Below are 17,663 nucleotides of genomic sequence, written 5' to 3'. Positions count from 1 at the left end.
AGAGATGTTATCTTTGAAGAAGATAAATCTTGGGCATGGAATGGTGATCAAGAAGCAGTCAAATGGATCACCACTGATTTGATCCTTGAAGGTGAAGAAGTACCAACAGTACTTGTCGAAGAACCGATTGTACCTGCAGAAGAACTGATTGTGCCAGCAGCTGAACCACAAAGTCCAGTGTTTATACCAGCAGCTGAACCACAAAGTCCGGTACACAGTTTTCCTGTATTCAACAGGAGGAACACACCAGGAGCATCATCATCAACACCACCATCAGCATCCTCGTCAGAAGGACCAAGAAAGATGCGGAATCTTGAAGAGTTGTACGATACCACTCAGGTTATGGAAGATACAACTCTGTTTTGTTTCCATGCAGATAAGGACCCACCAGAAAAGAAGAAAGCAATAGGTGTCAAAAGGGTCTACAAGCAGAGAGAAGGCATTGAAGGGAGAAGTATTCATGCTTGGCATGATATCCCTCGATTGAGTTTAAAGGGGAGATTTGTTGAATAATTAAACTCAATCTAGAAGGTTCCAGTCAAGGAAGGCAACCAGCCACCAGCCACCGACCACCGACCAGCCGCCAGCCACCAGCCGCAGCCGCCAGCCGCCTTCACACCGCCGGTCAACAGCCGCCTTCACACCTGGAACAGTAGATTTTCGTATTCTGTTTTTGTGTATAAATAGAGTGCTCAGCTTATGTTATATGTGTGGAGAGAATTGAGAGAAACACAAGTAAGAGAAAGAGAGAGAGGGCGTGTATTTGTTTAAGCTTTTGTGTTTATTTGTAAGCTTCGGTTTTTTGTAATAAAACAGTGTGTTTTATCCCCTCTGAGTGTTTCAAAGCCACCACCAGTGGTTTCTCCCACCAACACTCTGCACAGCTTGAAGTGGATACAGTTGGTGCTGCAACGTTGATAGTAGATGCACCGGAACTAGTGACAGCCATCTGATCATTGTCAAGGTCCTTAAAAAGGTGATGAGAAAACGACTCCGAATTGTCAGATCTCACCCCATTATACACGATCTCAGATTCAGTTTCGGCCGCCGCCTCGAAACCCGTTATCTGTGATGGGGCGGAATCCGGGACCGGTGATGTACTGATCATTGCTCATCGGAGGGGTAAGCACACTGAGACACAATATTTAACGTGGTTCGGCAAATTGCCTACATCCACGGGAGAGGTTCATTTTATTTAGAGATAGAGAAAGAATACAACACATGGAGGAGGATCACATTCACTCAACTCCCATCTCTCATTGCTACATAGGGCAGCAGCTGCTGGTGGCAGCAGGGCTGCTGATGGCAGCCCTTCTCTTTCTTTCTTTCTTCTTCTCTCTACATGTCTCACAACTCTCACACTTTGCTCTCTAAGATCATGCCTCTTTTATAGGCATCAATGGCAGCTCCTCTTGCTCCTTTGTCATCAATGGTGGCTGCCAAACTCATCTCTTCTTCAACAAAGGTGGCTGCCAACTTCTTCTCTTCTTCAACAATGATGGCTACCAAAGTCAAGGTTGGTGGTTGCCACCAACAAGCCTCCTTCTTTGACAATGTCAACATAATTGGCAATATTCCAACAATCACCCCCTTTGCTATTTATGTGGGCAATTGTCATCTTGCTTCTTCAGCACACGCTCTCTGGAGCGTTCTGAAATGAGCTCCTTTCATGGCTCTCACACCTTCTCTAAGGTGTCTCCGTTTGTCGTTATGCGACGGTCTAAACTAGGGCTCCTATCATGGCCCATAGTTTGGCACATATAATTGGGTAAACATGTGCACCTTCTTCTTCTTCATCTCCATCGACCACCATGATGACCTTTAGATGCCTCCTGATCGGGCAATCTCTCTTTAATAATTCACCACTGTCATTTTCGGTCTCCAATCTCAACGATCGGACCGTATCATTGCATCCGGAATGATCAAATTAGCTAGAAACATGTATTGAATCGTCCAAATCGCACTTCAGACGGCTAAGATTTGATCAAAACAATTCTGGCCTGATCAACGGCTCAGATTCAATCTCAGATCCGGTTGCACATAGGATCAACTACACTGGATCCTATACCTCGGCTCGCGGCTCGGCTCGGCTCCAACTCAGCTCGGCTCCACTCGGCTCAGCTCGGCTCGCGGCTGATGACATGGCAGGTGGGTCCCGCTATGCTGACATGTTAGTTGACTAGTCAATTGACTTGCTGACTGTGTATGTGATGTCATCCTTGCATCATGATGACGTCATCCTTTGCATGGCACTGTTCATGATACGTCACTGTTCATGTCTACTGTTCACATGGGTCGGGTCAACTCATCCGGGTGAAGAAGATGCGTGGGGCGCGTTGGCGCGCGTGGGTAGACGCCTTGCCGGAGAGTGATGGAGAGTGCGGCCATGTCCGACGTCCGATTTTGACGCCGTTTTCACCAGTGGCTTCGTATCGTCCTCCTCTACACGGTGGGATGGTCAAAACACAATTTTGACAACTTTCATTTTTGAGCAAAGATCAAACACCACTTTAAACCAAAAAGCTCTGATACCATTTGATGGGGCGGAATCCGGGACCGGTGATGTACTGATCATTGCTCATCGGAGGGGTAAGCACACTGAGACACAATATTTAACGTGGTTCGGCAAATTGCCTACATCCACGGGAGAGGTTCATTTTATTTAGAGATAGAGAAAGAATACAACACATGGAGGAGGATCACATTCACTCAACTCCCATCTCTCATTGCTACATAGGGCAGCAGCTGCTGGTGGCAGCAGGGCTGCTGATGGCAGCCCTTCTCTTTCTTTCTTTCTTCTTCTCTCTACATGTCTCACAACTCTCACACTTTGCTCTCTAAGATCATGCCTCTTTTATAGGCATCAATGGCAGCTCCTCTTGCTCCTTTGTCATCAATGGTGGCTGCCAAACTCATCTCTTCTTCAACAAAGGTGGCTGCCAACTTCTTCTCTTCTTCAACAATGATGGCTACCAAAGTCAAGGTTGGTGGTTGCCACCAACAAGCCTCCTTCTTTGACAATGTCAACATAATTGGCAATATTCCAACAATCTGTTGCTGGTGGTAGCCTTCGTCATCAACCCTGGCCTTCTGAGATATGGTGTTTGTTGCATCATCAACACCGTCAGCTTGCCTTCTCCTCTTTTTCGTCGTTTGTGTGTGGCTCTTGTTGTCGCCTTTCCTTCTCAACTGACACAAAACAATGACTTGGGAAAGGGATGGCAAGCTATACTCGTACATTGTCCAGCCGCAGCCATGTTGGCCAGGCTGAGTGCTTTGATAACTGAAGCATTTCCTGATGGCCGTGACAGAGCAATGTTCGTCAATAGCGACACCGATGGCTCGGTCAGTGTCTTCTCTATGCCATGTTGCAGGGCCACCGGCAATTTTGCGGGTGACATGGGAAGTGGGGCTTTTCTTTTTGAGGTTAGTGAAGAAGAAGACATCTTCTCCTTGGATCCTGTTGAAGGCGTTCCAGATTTGGAGAGGTTGATAGGCGTAGATGTCACAATCGCTAACAGGAGCGGAGGCGATGAAGAGAGGGTTGGTGACCTTTGGGTAGAGATAGAATTGGACCAGTTCTTGATCAGTGGGAAAGAAACGGTAACCAGGGAATAGGGTTTGTGGTAGAAAGAAATCCATTCTTATGTGATTTAGTTATAAAATACAGAAGAAACTAAAGAATGGATGAGCAAGAAACGAACTTGAAGATGAAACTCGAAGACAGGAGACAGAGAGAGAGAGTTACTTGCTGACTCAGAAACCCCGCCCTGAGAGATAAGTAAGGTGATGCTATCTCCCCAGTCTCTTTTATTATGTATTTTTAGGGTTTTTGGTTGCTGTGGCGGTGCTTCGTCCAAAGGTATTTCAAAATCTTTTTTAACTAAATTAACAGAATTCCTTTTTTTCCCTGAAAGGAGTCAGTTAGAGTCCATTAAAGCTAGTAACTGATCAACTGAAGTGAGCACACGGTGCCGGGCAAGAGAAGCGGAGCTGAGGTGTAGTATTTGTACGTATAAAGAAAAATAAGATCGTAGTTGTACGTAGTATTAGTTGTATGGTATGAGTGTGTATATGTATATGAACTCCAACAAACAGTTTAATTTTACTCTGGCAGCCTTATCTGAGTTTCAGTTTATGACTTCCTTAAATTGTGGAAAACAAATTAATTCAAGCCTACATATCAGGCTAAGCACTATCAGTTTAAGCGTGCAAACATGATTAATTTTGTATTCCAAATTGGTTGACCTATTTTACATCAAGTTCAAAACGTAGGCATCATCTGAAAAAATTAACAAAAAAATATCATTATATTTTATAAAAGTTAAAAAAAAAGCATAAATGTGATAAAAACCATGCTAAAATATATTTAATTTTGTTTGAATAAAAATACAATTTGAATCAGATTTTCATGAATAATCTGTTGTTAGTATTATTATTTTCATTTCAGATATGTAATGATTGAAAACAAATTATTAAAAATCAAATAAAAATTAAAATAAATATTTAAAAACCATGTTAAAACCAAAAAAATAATTAAGTGAATTGTTTTTCAGAGGGGTAAAAAAAGAAAAAGAAAACAAGAAAAAGCAAAGCAAAGAAAAGGGCCAGGCTCGGGTTTTTTTTTTCTTGGACAGGTCATCTGTGTTTATTTAACAAAAAGTGATGTGCTTTAGCCACTCGAGCTATGAGATGATATTTTGATCTTGTACTTCACATGTTATCTCTTTAGTTGAAATCAATGGATTGAAATTGGACATGATTTACTTGGAGGATTTGACGATATCTTAGCAGGGACAAACAACTAAAGTTCTGGTGGTCTTAATGTTTGTTTGGGACAACATTTTAGTTGGAGTTTGTAAAAAAAATATTAAAAAAATTATTTTAAATTTTTTTTTTTTTGTATTTTTTGAATAGTTTTGATGTGTTAAGTCAAAAATAAATTTTAAAAATTAAAAAATATTATTTTAATTTATCTCAAAATGAAAAATATTTTAAACAATAATTATTATAATTATAATAAACACCCCATTAGCCTCTTCTTTTTGCTACAACTTGTTGTATAGAATTTTATCTTTGATGTTCCTGTCCTCTATAACAGAATTTCATTATCTTTGATGTTCCTATATATCTTCTGTTAAGTATTGTCATTGTCTTCTATAACAGAATTTCATTAATTTAAATATTTTTAGAATTAAAAAAATCAATTATTACAAAAAAGACAATTTTTTTGTTTAATTAACTAACATGAAAAATCACTTTATTAGTTGAATTAATAAAAATAAAAATTACTCTGACGTTCATGATTTTATTGATAAATTGGCATAGTGTTCCTTACAGATTGCAGCTTGTATGAAAACTTGTTTACACGTTTAACAGAATCTTTGTTAACTAAATTAACAGAATTCCTTCTTCTTTTTTTCTTGAAAGGAGTCGGTTAGAGTCCATTAAAGCTAGCAACTGATCAATTGAAGTGAGCACACGGTGCCGGGCAAGAGAAGCGGAGCTAAGGTGTAGTATTTATACGTATAAAGAAAAATAAGAGTAGTTGTACATAGTATTAGTTGTATGGTATGAGCGTGTATATGTATATGAACTTCAACAAACAGTTTAATTTTACTCTGGCAGCCTTATCTGAGTTTCAGTTTATGACTTCCTTAAATTGTGGAAAACAAATTCAAGCCTACATATCAGGCTAAGCACTATCAATTTAAGCGTGCAAACATGATTAATTTCGTATTCCAAAGTGGTTGACCTTTTTTACATCAAGTTCAGAACGTAGGCATTATCTGACTGATTTTTTACTGGAATAATTGCTTCTCTTAAAAACAAAAACATATCATGATTGTTAAAGAAAATTAACAAAAAAATAATAATCAAAATGTTTTATTGATGCAGTCAAGCTTGCAATAACGAGAAATTCTAGATAATTAGATGTGAGTCATCCACATTTAGATGATGATCTGCCCTAGATAAATTACGTTGATGGAATAGTGAAATATCCAAAAGTATCTTTCAAATTTCATCTATAGTAATCTTTAACGGTTGAAGGTCAAACTACTAAAATTTATTGAATAATATATCTTGGTGTTTCGATATGACTAATAATCCATAAATACAACATTAGGACACAACATCTCATTGCTCATTTCCTATGCATTCTACAATGGTTGAGTGATAGCATGGTTTTAGTTAAAATTACAGTAGAAGGGTTGATTTAATTATTCTTATACTCCATGAAGGCATTCGTGGCTTCTAAACCGAGGACTCTGATTTCAGATGGGAACAAAACTAAACCAAATATGGCAAATGCCACTAATCTGTATCGTTCATCTCCCAACTTACCTTTCTTAGCATTCTTCTTCATCCTGGCTTCAATTACTTTCCATTTAAATCCTCCATCAGCTACCCTACACTGGCTAATTCTTTCCAAGTATAATAAACTGACTACCTTCAAAGCTATGTCTTTAAATTTTCATCTAAGGTAGATCTTATTACTATTATTTAGAAAATCTAGGATCCTTTCATACTCCACCAAGGTAGGTGTGATCATATCAGGTTCCTGAAGGTAAAACGCATATAATTGGGATCCTAAAAATTCAGTAGAGCTTTTACAGTCACTACTTGTACTGGAAACCTCATTAGTTATGCAATTCTCTCATATCACCTTTCAAAAAGAGTCTTATTATCGTACCTAATAATGGGTAGCAATTTCTTCATGTCATTTACCATGTGTTTTATTTTAATAATGCATGGCAATCCACTAACATTGATTCTTGAGCAGTTCCCTTTAGCTATTGTGTTAGCTTAGATTTTTTCCCAAATTCTTGAAAAGACGGATACTTTACGGAAGTCATGATTTCAGTTCAGAATCCTGCAATACAGGATTAACACGATCAGGCTTGCCTTGATACAAATTATAGGTAGTATATACAAACTAAGGACATGTTCTATTTATCAACTGATCATGGGTAAGCCTTCTACCTGGTCTTAAAAGGATCTCAAATCTGTTTAGTGATAATCTTTGTAAAGACACTATAGGGATGTTATGAGGAATGGTTAAGGTACGTATGTTCACAATTACCAAGCAGACACTCAGATATGAGTTTGGTGTTTTATACATTTGAACCCTGACCAATAGTTATAAGGTAGATCACTAATCCTCCACCTAATCTAGAAGTTTATGTATGCTTTCAAAAATTAAAGCAAATGATGTATGAGGCAGTAATCCATATCCAATATACAAATACATGTGTATTATATAAAAACAATAAAGCATAAAAGGAATGCATGTTTATAATGAAACCTAGACAAAAAAGCATTAAAGATTTAAAGCATAAAAATGTATATAAAAAAAAAATCAAACTCGATATTCAGACAAGCAAATAAAGTTTAATCTATGAATCCTAGTAGTGTCACCATTTTGTCACACGTGTGCGGTGTCGTGACGATCATCCTCCTACATCAAGATAGTCGGGAATGATGTTGGTGGAAAGGACAAGGAATTATCGTCCTTTATCAGTACAAAAAAGAGAATGGGAGTCGTCACTTATTATTTTGATTACCAGGAACCCTAATTGGTCTTAGAGTCTAGGTAAGATGACTAATTGCGTAAAGAAAATGTATTATAACCCTTAATACGCCTTACTTGAGTTAAACTACATTATTTATTTGTCTAATATAAATTAAGAAAAAAGTTGTGTTTTCTAACCGTTGATTTGTTTTAAGTTTAAGAAAAGTCCACCTCAGTAAAAGGTCCTTATCATATCAGATTAAAAACCTAATCATTCTAATACCAACAAAAAACTAAATTGTCTTTTTATTTAATATGAGGAATATATCTTATATATAAGTTTATAATCTCGCATATTAAAAGAAATAAAATAAAATTTTTTAGTATTTTTGGAATGTAGGCCAAGATCCTTTGAAATTTTACAAAACTTATTGTAAAATCCATGCAATACTTTATATATATATATATATATATATATATATATAAAGCATGTCAAAGTATTTTAGATATTTAAAAAAAATGCTTATATAATTTTAGGATTTTTAGCCATATACAAGAAAAAAAGAAAAAAAAATTGACTTGACCTGACCTGAACTGGTTGACTTGAAATTTTTTGTTCGACCATAAACCGAACAAAAAATTTTAGTTTCACCCAAAAACAAAACTTAAACAAAAAAAAAATAGATTAACACTCAAACAACACAAAAACTCAAAAATTTTTGAACAAAACAGATCAAACACAAAAAAAATAAAGAACGCCCAAAATAAATCTTGTAACATGGAACCCAAAATGGACTAGATTTGGCCAAAACAAAGGCACATACATGTTGAAAATCATGCAAAGATCAATAGTCTAGTATCCATTCATTTTGATTATCTCTTAAACATTATAATTTTGTCAAAATGAGTTTTGATTCTAAATTAAAACCTTAGGATTAAAACCATTATAAACGTGTTACTAATGCAAATAAACACTAAATTATTGGTTAATCGTGCATAAGAAAGGGTTTTGTGCAAAGAAATGGATCAAAATTGGTCCAAATCAAGATCTAAGACAATGTTTCTTTCCAAGAACACGAAGAACATTGCCCAGAACCCAGCAAAAAACCTAGCCATGAGGCAACCACTACCAAGCCTAGAAATGGGCATTTTTAGCCTTTAAAACATGTTTTCTTTATTCCAATAAGTCACAATATCATATATAAACATGTTTGAATCTAAAACTAATAAAAAAAAAATCAAAATCAAGCATGAGATACCAAATCCTAAAATTAACAACCTTAAACAGCCTACATGTTTATACAACATAGATTAAAAAGGGTTTTCAGAACCTATTTTGTACATGAACAATCTTAACAAGCTAAGGCTAACACATCATTGCTTTAACATGTTAGCTTAAGCTAACCAAAATCTAAAACAACATATATATATATATATATATATATATAAAAAAAAACTTAAAACAACAACATTAATACATCAAATTAAAACGTAAAAATAGCTTTAACATAACATCATTAAATAGAAATCATAGCAATAAAGAGGTGAATGAAACATCCTTTGTTAAACATTCCAATCTTTTTTTGTATGCTTCTAACTATAAAGTTAACCAAAACAAATAAAAAAAAATAAAAGCAAGCCACAAAGGACAAGCTTTGGGGTTTATAATGTATATTTAGAACAACTATTCTCTGTTGGCTTTCCTTTGGAAAAATTTTCCTCTCATCAATTTACAAAGCTTAAGAAAACTTTTGTTTATGTTTTTAGACCTCTACCCTTGTATTTCTTATTGATATTTCTCTCATTTTTATTTTCTTTTTCTTTTTTTCTTTCCCTCTTTCTTCTTTTTTTCACCCATTTTCTTGATTCTTAGGGGGTATTTATAGGGTTTTATTATGGTTTTGGGATGTCTTGAATCCATTTCTAACCTCTTAATCTTAAGGGGAGTGTTATGAACCCTTGATAAGAACCCATTGAAGAGCCTTTGTGTGTGAACACATGAAAACCAAATCGTTTTTTGCATGATGGTTGGACTGTCAAGACTGGCTAAGTTGCCCACATTTGAGGCCTCGTCGAAGCAATTCTAACGTCAATGTTGCCTAAGACCACCTAAGGTTGGTAAATGGGATGCACACATTTTATTTGGATCCAACCTTGCTCGATTCTAACATCAATGTCCTATTGCAAAAACAATTCTACCATCAAATGTTAGTCTATGTGTTTTTTTTTTTAATGGTGAGATATAGTAAAAACATTGTTCTCATCCATGGTACATTATGTACAGGGAAATGGTATTTTTACCATCCTTTCAGTTTTTTTTAATATATATATATATATATATATATATATATATATATATATATATATATCAAGGTTGTCAATTCTATTTCGTATCGTCCAGAATGGCTGAAACATTTCATACCAATTCAAAAAATAAAACAAAACGGAACGATTTTCACCTTATTTCAAATCTCGGTCAGTTCCAGATTTTTCGACTAAATTTCAGCTAAAATGTTCTAGTTTTATTTCACATGTTCCATTCCGGTCTTGAAAAGCCATTGAATCAAATTGAACCCAGTTCAATTTAATTAATTAAACCATCCAAGTATAAAAAACTTTTTTTCATTATTATTTTCAATAACAATGATATTAATAATAATAATAAAAATTATTATTAATTTTTTAAAATTAGATTTATCACTAATATATATAATTTATAGTCATATTGTTTTTTTCATGTTTATACTTTGTAGGAATTTGAGCAAAACAATGGATGTTTTAGATCCCATTAGTCTTGATAACATCGACCTATTGAATGAATGGATAACATTGACCTATTGAATGAATGGATTTATGAAAGAACCTGATCTTTTTGTTGGAGGGGATATAAATTGAAAAACTATTGAAGCACCTTTGTCTACTTTGATTTTAGAGGATGAAGAGATATATTTTAATGACGAGAATGAACTTTGTGGAAATGATCAACTATTGGAATGTTTAGTTGATGACTTTCCTTACATATCATCACAAGATCAAGATCCTTATTTCTATATTAATGATAAAGATGATGTTTGATTTATGTTTCTTTTGTGTTAAAACATTTTACTTTCATAATATTTTGATATTTTATTTAAGTTGAATTACTTTAAGTTAAAGATCTATTTAATCTTGACTATTTAGAAATATTTTAAATTTTAAAATTATATTTGTTTCGCATTGTGTTTGTATTGTATAATTTATAATTAATTTATCTTGAATTTAAATTATATTTGTTGAATTTTATATACACCAAAGCTAGCAGAAGAAAATCTGGAGGCAATGATGAAGAGTTTATGGAGTTTCCATGGTCTATTCAACTCACACAACATCCAATTAATCACAGTGGAAGAATCCGATTCAATGATAATTCTCTTCCCCAGAAGCTCCTCTCGAAGATTATAATTACAATGCTTTAATCACCGCAAGCTTGATGTGTCCATCAACAATGCTGTCGTCGAAGCTATATGTTCAGAATTCAATTGCAAATTAAGTGGAGATTTATTAAACTTTAAAATTAAAAAAAGAATTAATTGATAAATTCTTAAAAATACAAATATTCAAATTGTAAAAATAAAAATACATATACTAAATAGAAAAAAAAATAACACCATTAAAAAAAATTAATAACTATCAGAATTAATAATATTAATAGGAGCAAACATATATTTAGCGATAAACCCACTGTCAATACAATACGACATCATGTAAAACGAACAGCGCCAACAATTGAAAATAAAGATAGGAATTTGATAGCCACAAACATGATTTTATTGATAAATTGGCAAAGTGTTCCTTCCAGATTGTAGCTTGTATAAAAACTTGTTTACACGTTTAACAGATTCTAAATCATAAACAGAAAAAAGACCACTACAATAAGGAAACCTCATACGGGTTCTCCATACGAAAAGGATTAATGTAGATCATCTCAACTTCATTTTCTTGAACCAGGCATGTTGGATTTGCTTGCGGCACTTGTTGCGAAAGCGACCCTCTAGAACCGCTGCTAAGGCTGGAACCAGAAACTTGAGCATCAAGATGATAACCGTCAGCATCAGTTGCAAGGGATTCAACCGGAGCCTCGAAACCCGTGATCCGTTGCTGGTGATAGCCTTCACCAACCCTGGCCTTCTGAGATTTGGTGTTTGTTGCATCATCAACACCGTCAGCTTGCTTTCTCGTCTTGTTCGTCGTTTGTGTGTGGCTCTTGTTGTAGTCTTTCCTTCTCAACTGACACAAAACAATGACTTGAGAAAGGGATGGCAAGCTATACTCGTACATTGTCCAGCCGCAGCCATGTTGGCCAGGCTGAGTGCTTTGATAACTAAAGCATTTCCTGATGGCCGTGACAGAGCAATGTTCGTCAATAGCGACACCAATGGCTCGGTCAGTGTCTTCTCTATGCCATGTTGCAGGGCCACCGGCAATTTTGCGGGTGACATGGGAAGTGGGGCTTTTCTTTTTGAGGTTAGTGAAGAAGAAGACATCTTCTCCTTGGATCCTGTGGAAGGCGTTCCAGATTTGGAGAGGTTGATAGGCGTAGATGTCACAATCGCTAACAGGAGCGGAGGCGATGAAGAGAGGGTTGGTGACCTTTGGGTAGAGATAGAATTGGACCAGTTCTTGATCAGTGGGAGAGAAACGGTGACCAGGGAATAGGGTTTGTGGTAGAGAGAAATCCATTCTTATGTGATTTAGTTATAAAATACAGAAGAAACTAAAGAATGGATGAACAAGAAACCAACTTGAAGATCAAACTCGAAGACAAGAGACAGAGAGAGAGAGTTCCTTGCTGACTTAGAAACCCTGCCCTGAGAGATAAATGAGGTGATGCTATCTCCCCAGTCTATTTTATGATGTATTTTTAGGGTTTTTTTGTTGCTGTGGCGGTGGTGCTTCGTCCAAAGGTATTTCAAAATCTTTGTTAATATAACTAAATTAACAGAATTCCTTTGTTTCCTTAAAGAAGTCGGTTAGAGTCCGTTAACTGAACTGAAAGTGAGCACACGGTGCCGAACAAGAGAGGCGGAGCTGAGGTATCGTATTCGTATTTGTATAAAGAAATAAGAGAGTAGTAGTAGTAGTAGGGTACGAGTACTGTGTATATGTATAAAGAAATAAGAGAGTAGTAGTAGGAGGAGGAGGGTACGAGTACTGTGTATATGTATAAACTCGAACAGACAGTTTTTCTGGCAACCTTATCAGAGTTTCAGTTTATGACTTCCTTAAATTGTGGAAAACAAATTCAAGCTACCATAACAGGATAAGCACTATCAGTTTAAGCGTGCAAATATGATTAATTTTGTATTCCAAATTGGTTGACCTTTTTTACATCAAGTTCAAAACTTAGACATCATCTGAATGTTTTTTACTCGACTAATTGTTTCTCTTAAGAAAAAAAAAAATATCATGATTGTTAAAGAATATTATCCAAAAATAATTAATCAAAATATTTTATTTATGTAATCCAGCTTGTGATAAGAGATTCTAAACAATCAAATATAAACCTGCTAACATTAAACTAGATAATGGCTTAAAAAAATTATATATAAATTTTAATCCAACTATTAAATTATACTCAAATATTTACAAAAGTTTTCAGATACTGTTTTTTATATAGTTGAAACTACGTATTACAAAAAACATTTCATGATTGTTAAAGAAAATTAACAAAAAATATCATTATATTTTATAAAAGTTAAAAAAAGCATAAATGTAATAAAACCATGCTAAAAATATATTTAATTTTTTTTAAAATAAAAATACAATTTGAACCAGATTTTCATGAATAATCTATTGTTAGTATTATTATTTTCATATAAGATATGTAATGATTGAAAAAAATTATTAAAATTCAAATAAAAATTAAAATAATATTTAAAAACCATGTTAAAACCAAAAAAATAATTAAATGTTTTTTTTTTCAGAGGGGTAAAAAAAGAAAAAGAAAACAAGAAAAGCAAAGCAAAGAAAAGAGCCAGGCTCGGGTTTTTTTTTTCTTGGGCATGTCATCTGTGTGTGTTTAACAAAAAGTGAAGGGCGCCCCTAACGATTTAAACCCATGACCTCCGAATTGTCCTGTGTGCTTTAGCCACTTGAGCTATGAGATGATATTTTGATCTTGTACTTCACATGTCATCTCTTTAGTTGAAATCAATGGATTGAAATTTTACGTGTTTTGGACATGATTTACTTGGAGGATTTGACAATATCTTAGCAGGGACAAACAACTAAAGTTCTAGTGGTCTTAATTTTTTATTGGACAACATTTTAGTTGGAGTTTGTTAAAAAAAAAACAATTAAAAAATTGTTTAATCTTTTTTGTTTTTTTGAATAGTTTTGATGTATTGATGTTAAAATAAATTTTAAAAATTAAAAAATATATATTATTTTGATTTATCTCCAAACAAAAAATACATTAAAAAATAATTATTATAACTATCCCAAACACCCCATTAGCCTCTCTTTTTTTGCTACAACTTGTTGTATAGAATTTTATGTTTGATGTTCCTATCTTCTGTTGAGCATTGTCATTAATTGTCTTATATAACAAAATTTCATTAATTTAATGATTTTTAGAATTAAAAAAACCTTAATTATTATAAGAAAATACATTTTTTTTGTTTAATTAACTACATGAAAAATTACTATATTAGTTTAATTAATGAAAATAAAAATTACTCTGGCGATTCCTTTTTTAAAATCTTTGTTAACTAAATTACTATATTAGTAATTCAAAATCTTTGTTAACTAAATTAACAGAATTCCTTTTTTTCCTTAAAGGAGTCAGTTAGAGTCCGTTAAAGCTAGCAACTGACCAACTAAAGTGAGCAAGACAAGCGGAGCTGAGGTTTAGTATTTGTACGTATAAAGAAAAATGAGAGTAGTAGTACATAGTATTAGTAGAAGGGTATAGACGTGTATATGTATGAACTCGAAACAGTTTTACTCTAGCAGCCTTATCCGAGTTTCAGTTTATGGCTTCCCTTAAATTGTGGAAAACAAATTCAAGCCTACATATCAGGCTAGGCACTATCAGTTTAAGCATGCTAACATGATTAATTTCGTATTCCCAATGGGTCGACCTTTTTTACATCAAGTTCAAAACGAAGACATCATCTGACTGAATGTTTTTTACTCGAATAATTCTTCTCTTAAAAAGAAAAACATATCATGATTGTTAAAGATAATTAAAAAAAAAAAATCAAAATTTTTATTGATGCAGTCGATGGGCTTGTGATAACAAGAGATTCTAAACGGTCAGCTATGGGTCTGGCATATTTAGATGACGATCTACCCCAAAAAAATTACGTTGTTGGAATAATGAAATATCCAAAACTATCTTTCAAATTTCATTTATAGTAATATCTTTAACGATCGAAGGTTAAACTACTAAAAGTTATTGAATAATATATCTTGGTGTTTCGATATGATTGATAATCCATAAATACAATTTTGAGACACAACATCTCATTGCTCCTTTCCCATGCATTCTACAATGGTTGATTGATAGCATGGTTTCGGCTAAAATTATAGTAGAAGGGTTGATTTAATCATGCTTATACTCTATAAAGGCATTTATGGCTTCTAAACTGAGAACTCTGATCTCATATGGGAACAAAACTAAACCAAATATGGCAAAAACCATTAATCTGTATTGTTCATCTCCTAACTTATCTTTCTTAGCATTTTTCTTCATCCTAGTTTCAATTACTTTCCACTTAAATCCTCCATCAACTACCCTATACTGGCTAATTCTTTCTAAGTATAATTAATTGACTACCTTCAAAGCCATGTCTTCAAATTTTCATCTAAGGTAGATCTTATTACTATTATTTAAAAAATCTAGGATCCTTTCATACTCCTTCAAGGTAGGTGTCATATCAGGTTCCCGAAGGTAAAACACATATAATTGGGATCCTAAAAATTTAGTAGGGCTTTCACAATCACTACTTGTACTGAAAGCCTCATTAGTTATGCAATTCCCTCATATCACCTTTCAAAAAGAGTCTTGTCATCATTAAGTATCTCATAATGGGTAACAATTTCTTCAGGCCATTTACCATGTGTTTTATTTTAGTAATGCATGGCAATCCACTAGCATTGATTCTTGGGCAGTTCCCTTTAGCTACTTATGTTAGCTTAGATTTTTTCCTAAATTATTGAAAAGACGGATACTTTATGGAAGTCATGATTTCAGTTTAGAATCCTGCAATACAGGATTAACATAATCAGGCTTGCCTTGATGCAGATTATAGGTAGTATATACAAACTAAAGATATGTTCTATTTATCAACTGATCATGGGTAAGCTTTTTACCTGGTCTTAAAAGAATATCAGATATACCCAGTGATGATCTTTATAAAAACACTATAGGGATGTTATGAGGAATGGTTAAGGCACGTATGTCCATAATTACCAAGCAGACATTCAGATATGAGTTGGGTGTTTTATGCATTTGAACCCTAACTAATAGTCATAAGGTAGATCACTAATCCTCCACCTAATCTAGAAGTTTATGTATGCTTTCAAAAATTAAAGCAAATGATGCATGAGGCAGTAATCCATATCCAATATATAAATAAAAACAATAAAGCATAAAAGGAATGCATGTTGATAATAAAACATGAACAAAAGAGCATTAAAATTTAAAGCATAAAAATGTATAAAAAAAATCAAACATAATAATCAGACAAACGAACAAAGTTTAATCTATGAATCCTAGTAGTATCACTATTTTGTCACACGTGTGCGAGGTCGTGAAGATCATCCTTATGAATCGGGATAGTCGGGAATGATGTTGGTGGAAAGAACAAGGAATTCTCGTTCTTTATCAGTAGAAAAAAAGAGAATGGGAGTAGTCACCTAGTATTTTGATCACTAGGAACCCTGACTGGTCTTAGAGTCTAGGTAAGAGGACTCATTGCATAAAAATAAGGTATTAGCACCCTTAGTATGCCTTACATGAGTTAAATTACATTGTTTATTCGTCTAATATAAATTAAGAAAAAAGCTGTGTTTTCTAACCGTTGATTTGTCTTAAGTTTAAGAAAAGTTCACCCAAGTAAGGAGGTCCTTATCATATCAAATTAAAAACCTAATCATTCTAATAACCAATAAAAAACTAAACTATTTTTTTATTTAATATCAGGAATATATCTTATATATAAGTTCATAATCTCGCATATTAAAATAAACAAAATAAAAAATTTTTGGTATTTTTGGAATGTAGGCCAAGATCTTTTGGAATTTTACAAACTTATTGTAAAATCCATGCAATGATTTTTATACATGAAAAAAACATGTCAAAGTATTTTAGATATTTTTTTTAATAAAAAAAATGTTTAAATAACTTTAGGATTTTTAGCCATATACAAGAAAAAAAAGGGAAAAAAATTGACCTGACCCGACCTGGTTGACTTGAAATTTTTTGTTCAATCATAAACCGAACAAAAAATTTTGGTTTCACCCAAAAAAAAAACTAAAACAAAAAAAAAATAGATTAACACCTAAACAACACAAAAACTTAAAAATTTTGAACAAAACAGATTAAGAAAAAAAAGAAAAAAAGAACACCCAAAACAAATCTTGTAACATGGAACCCAAAATAGACTAGATGTGGCCAAAACAAAGGCACATACATGTTAGAAATCATACAAAGATCAATAGTCTAGTATCCATTCATTTTGATTATCTCTTAAACATCATAATTTTGTCAAAATGAGTTTCAGTTCTAAATTGAAACCTTAGGATTAAAAACCATTATAAATGTGTTACTAATGCAAATAAACACTAGATTATTGGTTAATCATTCATAAGAAAGGGTTTTGTAAAAAGAAATTGATCAAAATTGGTCCAAATCAAGATTTAAGACAATGTTTCTTTCCAAGAACACGAAGAATATTGCCCAGACCCAGCAAAAAACTAGCCACGAGGCAACCACTACCAAGCCCAGAAATGGGCATTTTTGCTTTTAAAGCGTGTTTTTTTTATCCCAACAAGTCACAATATCATACATAAACATGTTTGAATCTAAAACTAACAAAAAAAAATCAAAATCAAGCATGAGATACCAAATCCTAAAATCAACAACCTTAAACAGCATACATGTTCA

This window comes from Populus alba, chromosome 5 (genome assembly GCF_005239225.2).
Source record: "Populus alba chromosome 5, ASM523922v2, whole genome shotgun sequence".
Classification (NCBI taxonomy): domain Eukaryota; kingdom Viridiplantae; phylum Streptophyta; class Magnoliopsida; order Malpighiales; family Salicaceae; genus Populus; species Populus alba.
Note: the sequence above shows the minus strand (reverse complement) of the source record.